General features: G+C 28.4%; 2 protein-coding genes across 3 annotated transcripts in view; one reads left to right on the forward strand and one right to left on the reverse strand.

Annotated features, from left to right (window-relative positions):
• Positions 1-18,824, reverse strand: part of LOC142326032 (meiosis-specific nuclear structural protein 1-like) — a 608,636-nt gene that overhangs the window by 287,016 nt on the left and 302,796 nt on the right. The window lies entirely within an intron of this gene.
• The window catches only part of LOC142326033 (allatotropins-like), a 383,581-nt gene that overhangs the window by 104,422 nt on the left and 260,335 nt on the right, over positions 1-18,824 (forward strand). The window contains exon 2 of the mRNA XM_075368125.1: positions 12,804-12,879. The gene's annotated coding sequence lies outside the window, so the exon portion shown is untranslated. The remainder of the gene's footprint in view (positions 1-12,803; positions 12,880-18,824) is intronic.

Consider the following 18,824-nt stretch of genomic DNA (forward strand, 5'->3'; position numbering starts at 1 on the left):
AGGGCCTCGGTCATTGACGACGTGACGCGCCCGACAGTGTCGTCGATTTCCTCCGGGGTGTTCAGGAGCTCAGGATTTACCAGCCTGTACTCCCGCTGGAGGGTCTCGTAGAACCTTTTCCAGTTGACTGACCTTCGGGGTATAGGCGGGGGATCTCGGCCACCCCCTGCCTGACCTAGTTCCAACAGGACAGGGGAATGGTCCGAGCTGAGGTCTTCTATCGTTTCAATCATGAATGGGAGGGTACCCCCCTTCATGACTGCGATATCCAGCACGTCAGGCCTAGATCTGCCTGAGCGATGCACGAACGTGGGCACCTCAGGGCCTACGACGACCAAGCGGCGGGCTCTCGCCCTTTCGTACAGCAATCTGCCATTCGGATTTGTCAGAATGCTGTTCCATGACACGTGTTTGGCATTGAGGTCGCCCATGAGTATCACGGGCCCATCCCAATTTTGATAACATCTAGCCGAACCTGTACGAGTCCGACACTCCCCCACTTTGTGGGGGGTACATAAATGGTATTTCTCCGCAACTAATACTGTTTACGTAATTTTTTACTTAACTTACTTGATAAACCGATCTGCAATTATAAAATGGATGGACCGATTTTAGTAATTGATATATTATTTTAGAAGTGAATGATACCAAGATTACAGGAAAAAAACAAAAATGATCAAAAATAATATTATCACAAAGAAATTTAATGCTATCTTAACTAAATTTTCATTAGATTTCCTAAGCAAGCAAACCCCGGCATGAAATTCAACTTGCAAATCACGCTGGTAAAATTATTAACAACTAGGCTACAAATGTTTTAAATTTATGTTAAACTATGTAAATTATTTAAACTCCTTTAACAAAATCTTTCATTAACATTAGGGATAAATATGTTTCAAGAGGTAAAGTTTCTTGTTTTACTGTAATTATCTGTATGACATAACTGATATAAATCGAATCTAGATCAAATTAATTTTTTCCAGGGAATATATGATGTAAGAATTCCTTTAAGCCTTTAAAAAAAGCCATTAAAGTTCAGCCCTTTACAGAAGTAAATGACAGGTCTGGAGTTCAATGAGTATAAAAAAGAAGTAAGGTTTTCAAAAATTTCTATATGTATAATCAATTTTGACAAATAATTAATGTAATTAATAACAATTAATTGATATATTTCCAAATTATGAGGTGGAAAATCTTTACAATTACTATTCAGTATTGTATCGCGTCTTGATAGCTACCCTGCAAAAATCCAGAAAATTTCACAACAAATATTTACCTCATTTTTATTTTTGTCTTTTCACATAATTTAAAATGACTTAAATTTTGTTTTTTATTTAAATTGTATAATATTTTCTTGATAATTAGCTGATCTCTGCATAAAGCTTTTTATTTTTTAGGTGTAAACTTCATCGTCAAAATTCATTAAAAGAAAAAAAATAAACTTTTTGCTTGTTTTTTTTTATTTACCATAATTATCGTTTTTTCACCATGGAAAACCTATGAAGCTATTTCAGCTTAAATAAAAAAATTAATAAAATTTAAAAGGTTGACTACAACCCCGAAATCATTATAAGCTGAATTTTTTGATAGCGAAAATCTGACTGGTCGAGAAAACTTGGTTACATACTAATTTATAAGAAAATTAAATAGGAAAATATACTGAACACTAATATTGAGAAATGATGTTTTAACTGTTTTTATTTTTTAATAAAACCAATTTTTTTAGCAATAGTTCACAAACATCCACGCACAAGTAAAAACATAGAATATGTAATCCTGATTGTTGCTTATAGGCCTTGTGAATCCGTCTAGATTCTCATGTTAAGGTAATTATCAAGTAAGCTATTTTTTATAATCCTGTACATTCTTCTATCCGTTAAGCAAAATTTAAAAAAATATAAATCATGTTTTCTACAGAAATTTTTACGTATGCATTTTTCATGCATCGAAAGTTAAATGTGTGTTATTTCTTAATTTGTATAGTTTGTACAGATCTAACTATAGATCTGTATCTGTATATCTGTATTTATTAGATCTATCTGTAGATTTGTAGAGATTTATATGGTTATGTTCAAGAACCAAATTGCAATGAATTAATACAAATAAAAAAAATAAAAGACACAAAAAAAATAAAATACTATCAGAACGGCCATACACGAATTATCTAGTTAAGATCTTTCATAATCACCCCCTTCAACACTTTGTGTGTCGAGTCATTAATTAAAGAAAAATATAATTAGTGGAATACACGCAATGGGTATTCATTAACTAAATGGAAAAGAGTCTTTGACAAATACCGCATTTAAAATATATGGGTGTGATGTAGGTACTACGTACAGAAAATCCTTCGCATCCAGTAGATTCCGCTCAGTAGGAAGATACTTCATCAAATATGCGTAAACAAAAAAAAAATCAATCATATTTTTTTCAGTTCAAATTTCACATTTTCGAAATTAATAAATCCCATTTCAAAATAAACGATGAATAACTAATTACCTGGCAAAACAAATAACATGTTACAAAGTATTACGAATGAAATTCAAAAAATCACAGATTGGCGTTATTTTCGGTGATTTTTAAGACTGAGAAATTAAAAGATTGTTTAAATTTTTAGAGGATCGTTGAATATTGCCAGAAATTAGTTATTGAAAAAAACTATGAAGTTCTACAAGTCACTTTTCAATAAATGAGAGGTCACTTCGTTTCAATAAAATTTTCAATATTTATCTAATTAAAAGTAATTTTTCTAAAGTTGCAATAAAGTTATAATTAAAAACATTGAGAGGGGAATCACTTTGAAATTTTAAAATAAAAAATCACCACCACCTTTTTATAAATTTTCATTAAAAATGTTTAACAGAAAAATGTATACAAAATTTTATGACGTAGAAATAATAATTCCTATTGCAAGAACACAGCGAGATGCTAAGCGTTTCCAGACTTATATTTATGTATATATATATATTTATTTTTTTTTGTCGGAGGAGAGGAAAAAAGGCACCATGAGGTGTCATACCCCATAGTAGTGGGGGACTTGTCTTGCGAGCCTACCTACTAAAACCCCTTTCGTTCTACAACATGGGATGCCGGGCCCACCTTACGGTATCATCTCAGTACTCCAAGTGTCTTGTCTCCATCTGCGCCTCAATTGTAAGCCCCACGCCTGGAACTTGTCGGGATCCTGCAGTTTTTTTTTGTTTTTTAACTTTGGCCTCTCCTGGGACCGGGAACTTGCCCTAAGGGTGACTCAGAGGTAGTTATTCACCCCTGGACATCTTCCGCCAACTGGTTCGGATGAAATATTTATGTATATAGATTTTTATGTTGATGTACTTGCTATCTCAAAGACACACAAATATACATTGCATCAGCCAATCTGAAAACAAGACTGATTGTCAGATTAGACACTTTACAATAAACTTGGCATAACATGTCGATCGCCTACAAAAATCCGTTTACCTCGGCGTTGAGCCTAACTTAAAGCGGAAAGAATCGATTAACGTGTTCCCTAAGCAAGTATTCAAAATATGCATATCAAATCTTGTTCTGGCACCAGTTACTTATATACATATGACCTGCCAAGCTAACAGCTGACACTACGTTCTCAAGAATGATATTACTGGAGAATGCGGACGAACACATTAAGGTAGAAAAATGATTGCGATAAATGGCTAACAGATGAAATGCAAACCCCCATAGGGCTTGGTGCATTTTCATTACGTCATTTTCTCACCCTGTAACCCTGTAGTGGTGAAGCGGAAAATTGACCACTCACAAACGGCGGGTCAATGTGGCGAGAGCCGCATTGTCAGAATGTGTGAGAGTTCCTTGATGCGGTTACTTTGTTCAATCGGAATTTGTAGTTTACTTAAGGGAAAGACTCTTACCGCATTGCCGTGGGAAGCTGACACTGAGTACGGCTGACCACCAGCCAATTATTATGGCTCTAAGCGATATAAAATGGTGGAAAGGTACTTGTTGGCATTCAGCGACCTAGGAGTGGCAGCGAATTGCTGCCTAGAAAAATAAATTTTATTTATTGATGTCAAATATATTTTTAGTAGTTGACGGGAAGAGCCTACCCATTTTAGCAAATATATGACAAGTGACCGGTTGGGACATGTAAGACAGTGGTGTATGACACCGCACTTAGTCCGCTCACGCTGTTAGGTAAGCGCTAGGAGCTATTGTAGGATACCGGTCGCTAAACTGTTCGAGGCTCAGCTGCCGTTTGTAGCACAGACATTCGGTCTTATGCTTTAGGGCGACCGAATAGTGTGGTGGCGGGAGAAATGCCAAGCAAACCAATGTCATTCGTCTGCAGTACTATCACCCACGAGGAAGCCACAAAGACGCTCATTCTAATTGTCCATGAAAATATTAACAAAAATTTGATTATGACAAAAGATCTTTTTGCGGTCATTCAAGAATGGCTAGTTCTTCTCAAGAGTATAAAGATCAGAAATACTAGAAAAAATGGCTTTGTAGTAAATATTATTTTCATAGCAACCTTGATGGTGCCTCTTGTATATCATGTATGTTCCATTTGTCACAGCCTAAAGAATGGGGCAGAGGAGATAAAGCAGCTAACCGATACTTAATAAATATATATATATCCTCAAATCAACATGGGGACTATATTATTTTTACTATCGAATAAATAAATAACCTGTTTTTATAACAATGAAAGAGGAAGTGGAACACCTTTTTAACACAGTTTTTGTTGCTTAAAATTATATAAATAATTCGAAAAAACTAAACTGTAAACTTCAGAGTATGTATCTATTTCATTCAGGGTATGAGCAAGAGTTCGATAATTTATTCGTGAACTTACAAATTGTTTGAAAATAATTTCTAATTTATTATTTTTTATTTATTAATTAATTTAATAATATAGTGTTTTTTATTTTATTACTGACTGGAAAATTTTTTTCTAAATAATTATCAATATTTTTAAGTGTATTTTAAATTACCAATCTGTATTGATCTTCACATTTGTTTCATTTATAAAATTAATATTAAATTCATAAAAAAAAAATATTTGTGTTAAATAATGTGTTAAATACCGTAAGTGTACAGTTTGAAATAATTTTTTTTTTAAGATTAGAAGAGTATAATGTTCACTGTTTATAAATTTTTATTCAAATATTTTCATATGTATTTCGCTGGTTTAGATGGTCTGAATAATGTAATATCTATTTCATGAGAATCGATGTAGCTCTTCCGAGGGTTAGAGGGCAAAAATATATGCATAAACAGACATGTAACCCATCTCCTGGCGTAGTTGAGTAAAAAGTAATTACAGTAGCAACAGCACACATTTCGATATGGTTGACAAAAAAAAAAAAAAAAGAAAAGAAAAAAGAACTGTAATTTCAACACTGTTATGTAACAGTAAATTGTAGTTTACATCTAACTGCTCATAAAACTACGTTTTTTTATTTTTCTTGTACATATATAGTTAACAAAAGAGAAACTTAAAAATAAATCCATAATAAAAAACATATTTTTGAAATTGTCTTTATATGTATATATGCGTATGTGTGTGAGTGTGTGTGTGTGTGTGTGTGTGTGTGTGTGTGTGTGTGTGTGTGTGTGTGTGTGTATGTGTGTGTATGTGGGTTGTAAGAAACCGATGTTACTTTAAAACTCGAAAACTACTGGACCGGTCTAAATCATTCTGATTTACGTCTAAACATTGGATAAGTAAGTTTACGTCTAAAATTAAATTCATTTTTCGATGAATTTACTTTAGTAAATTCATTTACGTAAATTAAGTAAATTTATCCAAACAACTTCTTAAGGTTATTTCAGTAAGTTTTAAAATACAGCGTGATACATTTTACAGCATCAATTTTATTGTATAAATATTTTTTTAGCTGCTGGTTTAATCCCGTTTTTATGATAACTTCATGGATCCTTCATATAAAACTTATAATATTGTATTTTGGTTTTCATTTGCCAAATTATATAAAATTCTTTTGAGAAGTATTTAATACGGCTTTAATCTTTTCACACAAGATTAAAGCCCATTATTTCAATCTATCCTCTTTATCATATCACTACGATAGTATCTCGGTTGTGCCTATTTGTAGATAAAAAATTAACGGATTATAGTAAAACCTGTTTCAGGGAAACTTAAGAATCAAGCAATATCAACCAGTTGCATTTTACACCTTTGAAATGTTAGCTGCATGTTATGTCTTAATTCAAGATCTTTATCAGTGCCTTCTCTTGACGAAATATATATTTTTGCATTCACTTACTCATGATTCACTTAATCAGATAAAAAAAAAGTAAAAAAGTAGAAAAAAGAATTAATTCCTTATCTTTTTCGTGAATCGTTGTTTTCTTTTTCACATAAAAGGATGCATAACCTAAATATTTCTTGGGAAAAATAATATTTGAAAACTTTTTTTCCTCTTCAAATGTGATACTGGGGGGTTGTATCCTACTTTTAGAAAAACTGTTTGTTAATTTACTAGCAAAGGATTCTGCATTTTATCAAAGAATTTCAAGCGATGAAAATTAAAGCAAATAGAATTTTTAACTACTTTCATAAAAATATATTTTGAAATTCCAGATGAATATTTCTTCCCTAACGTACGGAAATAGTTTTTTTTAATGATTTATTAGCTGATGGTGGTTTTAAGTAAAAAACTTTAAGGAAGAAGAATTAAAAAATTTCATTTGAAATAATTTTCGTGTAAAATTTTTTTTTTTAATTTTAACAGAGAGTTCTCTAAAAAAGAATGGTACTCGGAGGAAAACTGGGTTTTCGTTTGATATAAACATATATATTTAGATACACATAGCCCATTTATAATGTGTTTATAAAGCATAATTAATTTTACCTTCTGATGAATCTGTTCTACCCACGCTTAAATGTGAAAATTATGTTAACTGAAAATAGTTAAATTTGTAACATTAGTTATTTTAACAGTATAAAAGCAGAAATGAAGGGGTAAGTTAATATAGAAATTTATGGTTACTATTATACAGATGATAATGGAGAAAATGAAAATTTCATATAATACTTTATAAAGAACCACTTAGATAAAAAATTTATTTAAATTAACTTTAAAAATAACAATAAACGACAATTTCACATATGAATGTGGTAGTCTTTTTTACTTTAATAAAAGTTTGTTTAATTGATTTTCTGTTCTTTTGAAAATTTTCAGTCATATGAAAAGCCTTTTGTAAAAACGTTTATATAATTTTTCTATTTTAGTAGTTAAATGTTGTATAAGAGTTTATACGTTAAAATTAAAATGAATTCATATTAAATCTTGTATAATCCATTTCTACTACCGAAATCTCTGTGCCATCTGACCATAAAAAATTGAAAGTAGGAGTTTCACAAGGATCATTAGCTTTCCTAATTCTTTGTCCTGAATATACATCCTGGAGAGATATACTAACCACCACTTAAACTATCCATATAGAAATTGTATACATTTCCTTAACGCTTAAGATCTTTTCAAATCTGTTCAAAACTAACTTTACAGATTGGAAAATTGTTTTTGTAAATAAATGGAGGTATAAGATACAAAACATTAAAACAAAACATACCGCCTCTGCATTAGGACAACGGTCTTGTCCACCATTATTTTTTAATAATTTAAAAATTCTTACGAACAAAAAGTATCTTGGTCTTGATAGGCACCTAATGTAGAATCACCAGATTAAAATAAAATAGCTTATATTATACTGAACAGTTGACTCAAAACTTTACATTATTCACTGTCGCGTAGGTCAAAATTACCAGTTAAAAGACATTCTATAACAGCATCAGAAGACTGAATGTATTAGATCCAAATATTTGATACAAGCTACGAGGAGGGCTCGATAATAATTCAGGCATTTCAAACATTTTTAGAATGATCTTTTATATAAATAATATTACATTACATTCAGAACTTAATGTAACGTAAAAGCTAATGTACTGTAAAATTACACTAAAATACAGCCCATTTGCATTAAAAGATACCGAAATTCTTCAGCATGTTAGCTGTTCATCAGGCAATTCTCTCGGCAGTTGAGTTTAAAATAAAGCAATTAAGAGTAACGTTTTTCGATAATATTTTTTGGTTGATTAAAATAAATTATTATTAATTATTAACCAGTAAGATATTATTTTCTCCTTAAATAAATTACATTTTTTCAATTATTACTGAAAATTTTTATTTTAAAAATTTACGTCTTCATTAAATAATTCGTAGGATTCTCCGTTTCTTTGAACTAGTTTGTCCTTCATATTAATCTAAACTTATAATTTTACAATATTATGTTGAGTTACAGATATAATATTAACAATAAAAATTCACTTACTGTTTGTAGTGTAATTAATTTATTATTTAAATAATTACTTTTTCATGTACTGAATTTTTCAAAAAAAATTATTCCTCTTATTAATTTCAAAAATTGCCAATCTGGTGTGGTACAGATTTAATTTGTTTATATAATCCTTTCCATTTTGTAACCGCTGAGATTAATTTACAATTTTAATCTTCTACGATTCTCTTTTACAATTTTGATCTTTTACGATCCTCTTAACATCTCACCCAAATTCTACTTGTTTTTAAACAATAATATTAAGTTGATTACATTTTTTACTCTATAATTGTAATTATTTTAAAGAGTAAAAATATATCTTTGTTATGATTTTACCTTGTTAATATTCCAATATATATTCAGTTTTTAGATATTTAACTTGCACCCTAATAGGAAAGGGTAGTAAAAAAATGTACATTTCACGATTTTTTTTTAGGAACTGTAAGTCGTATTACAGTATTAATTTCTGTGTTAATTATGGTATTCTGTATTAACACGGTATATTTCTGTATTAATTACAAGTAAATACTTTCACTATATATTGACTTAAAGTAAGTGTCCTACAACGAAATAATTCGTTTTTTTTCTTTTTTTTTTTTCTTGCTGCTAGAGCTAAAATAATGCTGAGCTATTTATTTTGTACACGTAAATATGTATACGAAAGAGAACGTTTGTGAGCCTATTTGTATTATGGCATCACTCTTATTGGTTTAGCAGTTTTTAATAAAATTTAATTTGGGTACTGATTCAATCAGATTACAATATATAGAATTTTAAAAATATTCCTTGGAGCATTGTTAAGCTTCCCTAATAAGAACTGGTTTTATTGCAATTTTCTGTTTTCTTGCCACGATAATAATAAAAGATACCCAAGGGTTGCTTAACATTATCCTTGACAAATTTTTATTTAATTACGTTAAAAGAATTTTCAATATTAATGATTTAATTATATAAAATTTAAAAGTTAAAAATTGAATCCAATTTGACTTCCTTGATCAAGAAACTGTTTTTACCTTAAAAAGTATGCACTGTAAAAGTACTATTGAGAAAAAATCAAAATTATTATTAAAAACGTTAATTTAAGAAATTTGATCTCCTTTACCAAATGAAGTTTTTATCATAAAAATTATACTGCATTTATAGTATAAATTAAAAAAAAAATTAAACCCATTTTAATCTCTTTGCTCGTGAGCTATCGCATATAATATTTTTACTTCCTTGTACGAAATACTGTGACGGCAAAAAATTTCGGTTTTCAGATTTCAGTAGAAATATCCATTTTGTCCATTCCTGAATCAATTTTGACTAGTTTTGGTGTGACGTCTGTACATACGTATGTATGTGTGTATGTACGTATGTATCTCGCTAGCATAACTCAAAAATGATTAGTGGTAGGATGTCGAAAGTTTGGATTTAGGACTGTTGTAACATCTAATTGTGCACCTTCCCTTTTGACTACAAAAGACTGAACCAAAAGTATCCAAAAAAAAATTGTACTTCTTCTTAACTGCAGTAATAAGTCCTCATTGAGAGCTTTTCAACAATATGTCATAAATGGTACTTATTTCAATTGGTTCTAGAGTTATAGCCAAATAAAATTTAATTAATGAAATATTTGGATATTAGGGAAAGCACATCAAGTTGAATAAAGAGTTCATCTCCTTTTTTTAACTATTTTTTTTTTTTTTTTAATTTAAATACATTGATTTATTAACATTATTAACATCTTGCTATAAAAAAATTTACGATGAATAATATTCAATAACAAAAAAAAAAAAATTTAAAAATATCAGAAGTTTTTAATCAAGTAAAATTTTATGTTTTTTCATTTAAAAAAAAAATGTGTAAATGTAATTTAACAAGCGTAAAGGAAGTCATGTGTTGTCCTCATCAGATTTTTATTAACAGCTACAACTTGAAAAATAGATGAGTAAGAGATATAAAAATTCAACAATTTTTAACAATGTTAAGTGAAGACACATGAAAGATCCTCTTTTTTTAATAAAGTTCTAACATCTAAATAAATAAATATTAAACTAATACGAAATATATTTGGATTTTCATTAAAGATTAAAAATTTTTAATTTAAATTTAAAAAAATTAATACTTTGAAATAAGGGTCCCATTCAGGCTTCTTGTTTTCTGCGAGTTTAAAAGTTAATTTATTAAAAGAACTATACTTTTAAGAGTAAATTATTTAAATATTTATTAAGTTACTAAATTATTTATTTGGAGGAAAAAGCCCGGTTTATGCCCTATTTATTTCAGTTTGTGAATTGTGACTTTCCTTTCTTCGTCTTATATTAAATAATTAATATACCAGGTTATAAAAAAAAGGCCTTCACAACTTTAAAAGCATATAAAGATTTATTGAGATAACTTAAAGATTCGGTTGATGTCTCATTTCATAGAAACAAATATCATTTTTGTCACCCAATATTCACTTTGGTTCAGTATGGCTTTCATTTGTAATGCGAAATACATCCTACCTGATGTTGATTTCATTCCAGACTGTAGCCAGCAAGTCAGATGTTACTTCTGCAGTAGTGGGATTAATTCGAAGTCTTAGCTCAACAAGATCGGCGGGCAAAGCCGGTACATAAACCCGATCTTTAATGAGATCCTAAAAGAAAAAATCTAGCGAAGTCAAAATTGGGGAGCGAGGTGGCCATTCAACTGGACCTTCACGACCAGTCCACCAACCTGGGAATCAAGTATCAAGAAAATCTTGACTTCTACTCGGTAATGAGGTTTGCTGATAGTAATGGTATCCATTTTGGGCACCGTTGTCTAACTGAGGAATAAGAAAATTTTAAAGCATGTCAAGATAAATGATACCATTTACATTACCTCCTGGAAGAAGTACGGGTCGCATAGTCTTTGTTTGCTTAGACTACAAAAAAAATTGACATTAGGGCTGTCACGAATGTGCTGCAAAGTTTTATGGGGGTTTTTGCTACCCTATATTCCGGCACTTATGGGTGTTCATCTTGCCACTAATGTGAAACGTTGAATCATCACTAAAATTAATTAACGCATCAGTAAATGAATCCATTTTTAATAATACTGGAGGCAAATTCGATATTAATATAATAAATGAGTCAAAATATGATGTATTTTGCTATTTATGATATCTCAACTGAATCTGTAAATTATAAAAATAAATTTTTATATGCTTTAAAAGTTGTGAAGTCTTTCTGAATCAACCGTTATAATGGAACTTTAAAAATCAGTAGATTCAATGCATAATTTATGCACAGGTCTTCTGTTTGTGTTAAAACCGTATATAATTAAATTATTCAATTGCATTATTATTTTAGCATTATGCTGATTATTATTAATCGAAATTAATAATATTAAATTACAGTTTATATTTATTAAGAGCTTTTTAATTGATTTATTATATATTTATATGTGTAATATTACCATTTCAACTAACATAAATATTAACAAATTAATTATATTATTGGTCATTTATTCAAGACTAAACTTGTTTGTTATTGTGTTGAAATGCTCCATTATGAATTGTATCATGTATGTAACTTATTTGTAATTGCAAAATCATATGATTCATGTTATTGTTTGTAATAATTTAACTAATAATATATATAAAAAAATAAAATAAAAAATATATATATATAATCATATGAATTTTGGCGGGTAGTTATGTTAAGACTCAAGTTTAATTTCATGTTCTTTAAATTTTATTATTAATGAGGAATTTTATATTTTATTTAAAGAAGGACTTTTGAAACTTTAAAAGTCCATCGGACGATGCACACAGCTCCGGGCAGCTGCACGTGGCTCCCTCCACGCTAAAAGCAAACCGTTACTTTACGCTGGCTCCTACTAAAATAACCAGTCTTCTGCCAGCCGTTAATGACTCAACGTGCTATATTATTACAAGTTCAAATATAATAAGTTAACATATTGGTATATGTAATCTTATTATAAATTCAATAAATATAATAAAATTAATTTACAATATAAAATAATAAAGACTATTATTTATTTAATTGAACCAGTAATACAAAAGATTTAGAATAATTAAACCTAACCAAGATATTGCACCAAGGTGCTGTTATTCAACATAAATATAAGTGATGTCATTTGAAAAAATGTAATTTTTTGGAATAAATAATGGTTTAAATTAGTCGTATAAGAAGTTAAAATTATGGGGAAAAATACAGAAATGTAAATATAATATCGTATGCTGGACTCATTGATTGTTTAATTTATTAATCTAAAGAATAGTAGAGTTTAAAAATTACGTCAGAAGTTATGATTTGAAATAAAAATATTTGAAGTAGACTACTGAAAATTTAGAAGGAAATACTTTTGATAAAAATATTTTATAGAAATTAAATTATTTGAATATAGAGTAAAAACCATTGAGAATTCAGACATGCAATTAAGTTTTCGGAGATAAAAAACTTTATTAATGCTTCTTTCCTTTATTTTTCCAGGTGACGTAACAAACTCTTTAGAAGTCATTAGATAAATCTTCTGTTAAAACCCATCATCCATTCCAACAGAAATCAAGTAAGTAAATTAAATTGTACACATATTTATTTAAATACTTTGATTAAATAATAACATTATGTTTTGTTTTTTTTTGTACATCAGTCATCTTATATTTATTATTACTTAGCAAAGAAAATGTATATTATATTTTAAAAGAACAGAAGAAAATAAATACTATTAAATATTTTTAAAAATTGGTGTAAGTATGTATGAACCTTACAACGGCGAATATACCTAGAAAAAAAAGTTTTATAAATGGCACTTAAATAACACCAGTTAAATAAACGATCCGGAAGAATTACTGTTGAACACACTGTTTTCCATTATCCGGAATGGAGGGTAGCAGGCGTGGGGGAATTGTCACCGGTCACTCGGTTCAATTATTTGCTTGCGTCGAAAGATCAGTGGAGATGGGTGCAGGAATTTTCGTCCGAAGTACTTCGGCTGAAAGACCAGGAGGGACGGACGAAGTTTCTAGCATACGGTTCGGGTGGATAGCTCCAGTCGCGAGTTCCGGCATGCTTAGGTGTGTCGGAACCAATGAACGGCTGAGGACGGGAGAGTAGGAGAGTAACTATAAGAAAAGACCCGGAACCGGTGGGGAGTGCTTAGGCACTTCCCATTAGAGTGGGCATCTAAAAGAAAAAGATCCAATCGGCGAGCCGATCTGCCATGCCGGTAGGTGGGGAAGCTCGTTAGAGTAACGGACACTTCTCTGGATTCAAGCAAAACTTACCAGTCTGACCGACCCAGAGGAGCAGTGGGGGGAAAACAGCTTCATAAATGACTGTTATTCGGTAGGCGGTGAGAAAAATAGAATAAAAATTTACTTCCAATACTAAACGCATTGACTTAGAATAAAAAAAATATGGAAATTTGGTATTTTTTGTTATTTTTTGCTGAAAGAAATATAAAACTGTTGTTTCTTTCTACAAAACTACCCGTTGCTTCTCACACTCTATAAGACCCTTTTTCCAACTTTTCCACGAGTTGATTCTAATCCTTTTTTATCTATTATTAGAGCAGCACTTAGCACGTTTTTTCCACCGAACTCTCGATGTGCCTTTTCTTTTTTTTTAGGTGGTATACGTTCAAAAACACGCTTTGCCATATGTACTCGGTAATTCGCTTTAAAATCAAACCACAATAAGTTCTTCTTTTCCATTAAATCCACTCTTCTAATTTCCAGATTCTTTATTCTACCTAGGAGCGTGAGATCTTCAAATCCTCAATTTCTTTATCATTTCCTCTTTCACAGTTCAAACATCAGTTCTATATGTCACACAGCTTTCTAGTACTGCTTTAAATATCGACTTCTGTTCTAAACCTGACGGTTATAATCTATGAAGATGTTGCCATCGTATTAATGATTTTTTGACCTTAATTTACTGGACATCAAATAGTATACTTTCCGAAATAGAATGAATACTAAAAATTAGAAGTAATTTTACTTGATAACGTTACAAAAAGATAAGTTTTTCTAATAAATTCGAAATATTTTTGAAAGTTGTAATTACCGAATGAGTTCGCAGCTCTTACTTAATCTACCTGGTTTTCAATTTTATTAATTATTGTAAACTTCTTTCGCGTTACCTAAAGACTTTTAGGCTTTTCTTCTCACATTTTCTTTAACAACTTACTCGTAAAAAAATATCCTTTCAAGAAATCTTCAACGATACATTATTGATACTGAAGCAGAGTTGTATTTTTTGATTTCGATATCAACTGAAATTTAATAGTATGTATTCAAAGAAAATTTTCCGGAGTTTCGTTGAATTTGTAGTAAAATAACAAACTTAATTAAGACTATAGTTAATTAATGTTGCTATAATAAATGAATGTTTTAATAACAATATAAATTAATTGTAATTAGTAATTTGGTATACAAACAACTTTTCTTGCATTATTATACTTTAAATATTGTTGCCAACAATTCTACTAAATTAAAAATTAATTATATAATTTTTAACGTAAATTATGTGTTTTTTAAAAATTAAATATATGAAAAAGAAATAAAACACATTATTAATATTAGATTTATTACGGTTTTAATTTGCGAGAGGTTTTGTTAACCACAAGGCTTAAATGTTAAATAAATACTGCTGGCATAGTTGATGTGTCTACCCAATTTTGCCTCATGGTATAATTATTTTGCCGTTTCTGTATTTATTAATTTTTATTCAAATTTCCTTCCTCTCTCTCTCTCTCTCTATATATATATATATATATTTAAAAAAAAGAGATAATAACTTTAATAAGAGGTATTTCAGGAATGAAAATATTTTAATATACAATTATTCTGATATAAAGAATATTCTACGTATCTTACACTGAGTTATAAAAAAGTTATATTTCTAACTTATTTTATTTATTTTTTTTACTATATGACTTTCTAAGGATCTCGTATGAATAGTCCTGAATTCTTTGTTTTCCAAAATTCTTTCATTTTTTCCATACTTCGTTCTATTCACTGTGTTTCCTTTTCTGTTTCTGAAAATTTAGATTCATCTACTAGTTTTTTAAAAGATTGACAGCAAAAATAATTTTTTGGAAATAGAAAAAATTTTTATATATTTTTTTAAAATTTCTTTGTATCATCAGCATACTTTGGTTTTTCTTTTTTTGAAAAAGTTAAATATTTTTTAATCTTATTAATCTGTTTTCATCCATTATATAAAAGTGAGTCTTTTATAAATTTGAGTACCTTTTTTTCATTGTATGGTACTTTTTCAAAATTCTTAATGTTAATTTTTCATCTTTTACTAGATTTTCCTCAGAAATTTTGTACTATATAAGGATTCCAGTATTACCATTTTATAGTGTTTTAATTTCGCATTTTTGGAAAAGGATTTTGTGTATTGTAAATTTTTCGTGTAAGATGATAAGTCACTTCATTTTTTTGTATTCTGGCATTCATTCCTTCTTTTTCTAAAATATGAGAGGTAATTATTGCACCAGGATATTTTAATTTTTGGATTATTTTTATTGATTTTTTTTCTGAATTTTCATTGTTTGGATTCTACTTTTATTATTGGAAAATCATTTCCTTTTTGTGATGAAATCTTTAAATAATTTTGTTTGCATATTTTTCTTATTCTGGAATTTTGATTTTCTCTTCTCTAATGTCTGCCAAAATTACAGATCAGAGATCAGAGATCAGACCAATTAGAACAAATTCTAAACCTTTACATTTAACGATACGTGTTTTATTTCTATAATAATTGTTTTATTTTTTATTTATTTTGGAATAGAGAATTTTGGCGCAGGATTTATTGAGATGATGCATTAAATATATATTTTTTTAAATTAACCATCGTTAATAAAGTGTAATAATTTGATGACACAAAAAATTAACATTTTAAAATAATGCGCATTCAAAAGGTTTTTAAAAAGTATGAATGAATATAATACACTTCTTTCTTTCTTTTAAATTTTATTTATTAAATGAACATACCATATGATAAGACTATCGTAACCCGATAAGCATCACAATAACTAATAATTACTAAGCATTATGTATGCTATTAATGTATTTCATATACATATGATTTTAAACAGAAGAAATTGGTTATTTATTACAAAAATCTTTGCACAAAGTTATCGCAATAGTTTTGCTTATTCACTATGTAGCAGTTGGTGATAATTCTGTAAAGAAGTACGAATGATATGATTGAACATCAAGTTGGACGAACATTAATATTAATTATATGTTTATGATTTACGGCATAGACTATGCTATCGCGTCTAGGTTTAGTTTAAAAAAAATAGATTTTTAAATATGTTGGCGTGTGCTGGTAGCAAAGACGTACCGACGAACGAATTCTCAATTGAAGTAACTAGTATTTAAAGATGTAATGAATATTTATTTGAAATTGATTTCTAATAAACTGAATACATGACCTATAAGAACCAAAAATAAAAAAAAGAATTCAATAAAAACAAATTTTAAGATTACAGAAATAACAAAATAAAGTCAGAAAATGATAAAGAAATAATACAATAAAAAGGTAAGACCTACGAAAAATAAAACTTGTAGACCTATGGAGACCTAAACTTAATTTTGAAAATGTTATTTCTTTTACGGGAATTCATATTTTATAAACATAATATTGTGCTATATAATATACTCTAGCAGCCTACGCGACAATATAATGGTTCAACAATTTCAGTCGATTTACGTTTATCTTATTATTTTTATTCGGGAAGTACGTATCTAGAATGAATAGCAGGTTGAAAATTGCACGGCATACATAGGTTATAATATTAAATAACAGTACAAAACGTGTGAAGAATAAGTGGTTTCGATCAACTGTTATATTATGAAAATAGAAATAACTTTTGATTAATAAAACGATTCTTTCAAAATAATTTTTATAAACTCTACACACATAAAAATCATGAACAAAGACTTTCTAAAATTAATTTCACATAGTTAATTAAATATTAAAGTTAAATAAAACAAGCTTTTATCAACATTTTGAATATTGAGTTTTATCACTATTGTTATTAACAGATAATTAAAACAGTTTCAAAAAAATTATATATTATGATTTTACCCTTATTCCTACTCAAAAGCAAAGGACCTAATTTTACAGAAACTATAGTTACTATACACAACTATTTTATATAAATTCTAAAGTAACTCTATTAAGATTGTTTGCAACTACAAAATTTTGCTATTTTACTATCCTTAAAAACAGAATTTTGTTTTTGTGTAACCTTTTAAATCCTTTAATTTTGGAAATATTCACAACCGAAAAATAATAATTTTACATTCAAATAAAAAATGTGATTTAAACGGTTACTGAAATAAATCCTAAACACAAAAGGCTGAAATAAATCTTACAGAATAAATTATAAATCTAAAACTACATATATAGGGGAATTAGTTAAAGAAAAAATATTTTAAAAAAATACTTAAAAGAAGTAACAACTATTGATTGAAAAATTATACGGTATCGTTTTAGACGATTTAAAAAAAAGGCGGATGCTCTATCAAATTTAGTCAACAGTTATTTTTATTTTATGAACACAGATAAAAATATTCTTTTCGTAATGTTTCGAAACTATTTATTAATTATTATTATTTTATTTTTTTATTTTAAGTGTTTGTTTAACAATAAAAACACGCACGTAATTTTAGTCCTTCGAAAAAGATTTTTAACTTCTTTCTATTTACAAAAATATTTTAAAATTTTCTAAATCTATTTTTTAAATTGACATTTCATATAGTGTCTTTCATAAAACATAATATAACACTTTGCAAATCTATTACCAAAATTTAAATATTTTAACTGTTGCAATTCGGTATTAAAATTAAATATTTTTATTTTTTTGCTTTACGAATTCTTTATTTTTATTACCAACATTGTAGTATTTTTCTAAATGTTTCAGCAATTAATTTTATTATCTATTAATAATAATAATAATAAAAATAATATTTTATTTATTACACATGATGTTCAGATTTATTTTAATTAAGTTGTTTTACATGAATTTTGTTTTAGTATAAAGAAAAAAAAACTTCAAAATTTTATTAAAATTGGGGAGTTTTCTTAAAAGGTAAAATTTCAATTATTTAAGATTATTATTCTTTTATTATATAAATATTCATAATTTATAAATTTATTATATCGTAAAATAATCGTTTTGAAATTCATTTTCAAGCAAATTAAATTGATAATCGTCTGCTTGAATTTTAAAAGAAATTTTGTTTTACCGTTTAGAAAAAGGTTTCATTTTATATTTTTAAATTGTCATCCATTTACTTTTAGTCAGCTAATTGAGAGACATAATTTGATACCTACTCCACGATGATTGGAGAACCCATTTTTGAGGAAAAAGTCTATTTACAGATATGCACAGCCTACAATCCACACATATTTTTCTCTCTCCTTAGTTGGTTGAAAAATTCGTATCACGAAGGTAATTCACAACGACAATTCTACAGTACGTGTAAATAT

The sequence above is a fragment of the Lycorma delicatula genome, chromosome 6, assembly GCF_047948215.1.
Source record: "Lycorma delicatula isolate Av1 chromosome 6, ASM4794821v1, whole genome shotgun sequence".
NCBI lineage: Eukaryota > Metazoa > Arthropoda > Insecta > Hemiptera > Fulgoridae > Lycorma > Lycorma delicatula.